Genomic DNA, 324 nt, shown 5'->3' on the forward strand with positions numbered 1-324 from the left:
CTTATATGATAACGACCAATAAGAACACCCACCCATGCGTCAGAGGCAGCACTAACCCAAGCAGAATCACTGACTTCTCCTCAAGGGGAGGCGTGAGCATCGAGATCGAAAAGACGCTTTCAAGGACGACCTCGAAGCTGTACATCACGAGGGCGATCAAGAAAGACTCGGGAAACTACACTTGCGCTCCACAGTTTGCTGAAGCTGCGTCTGTCATCGTTCATGTGGTCAATGGTAAAGGAAAAAGGGGGGGTCTTTATATTCTGGCTTGTGCGACAGAGTTGTTTGTTTGGTTGTATTTGCTTGTCATATAGGTTTGCTTGT

The 324-nt window shown here is 47.5% G+C and overlaps 1 pseudogene; it reads left to right on the top strand.

Moving 5' to 3' along the window:
- LOC119591096 overlaps positions 1-324 on the top strand; it is a 65,136-nt pseudogene that overhangs the window by 35,791 nt on the left and 29,021 nt on the right.

This window comes from Penaeus monodon, chromosome 28 (genome assembly GCF_015228065.2).
Source record: "Penaeus monodon isolate SGIC_2016 chromosome 28, NSTDA_Pmon_1, whole genome shotgun sequence".
Lineage (NCBI taxonomy): Eukaryota > Metazoa > Arthropoda > Malacostraca > Decapoda > Penaeidae > Penaeus > Penaeus monodon.